Here is a 557-nt window from a genome sequence, read left to right on the forward strand (position 1 = left end):
TGAAGACTCCCAGCTCAAAGGACCAGTAAATATCTTCAACAAAATCATAGAAGAAAACTTCCCTAACCTAAAAAAAGAGATACCCATAGGCATACAAGAAGCCTACAGAACTCCAAATAGATTGGACCAGAAAAGAAACACCTCCTGTCACATAATAGTCAAAACACCAAACGCACAAAATAAAGAAAGAATATTAAAAGCAGTAAGGGAAAAAGGTCAAGTAACATATAAAGGCAAACCTATCAGAATCACACCAGACTTTTCGCCAGAAACTATGAAAGCCAGAAGATCCTGGACAGATGTCATACAGACCCTAAGAGAACAGAAATGCCAGCCCAGGATACTGTATCCTGCAAACCTCTCAATTAACATAGATGGAGAAACCAAGATATTCCATGACAAAACCAAATTTACACAATATCTTTCTACAAATCCAGCACTACAAAGGATAATAAATGGTAAAGCCCAACATAAGGAGGCAAGCTATACCCTAGAAGAAGCAAGAAACTAATCGTCTTGGCAACAAAACAAAGAGAAGAAAAGCACACAAACATAAC

The sequence above is a fragment of the Rattus rattus genome, chromosome X (genome assembly GCF_011064425.1).
Source record: "Rattus rattus isolate New Zealand chromosome X, Rrattus_CSIRO_v1, whole genome shotgun sequence".
NCBI lineage: Eukaryota > Metazoa > Chordata > Mammalia > Rodentia > Muridae > Rattus > Rattus rattus.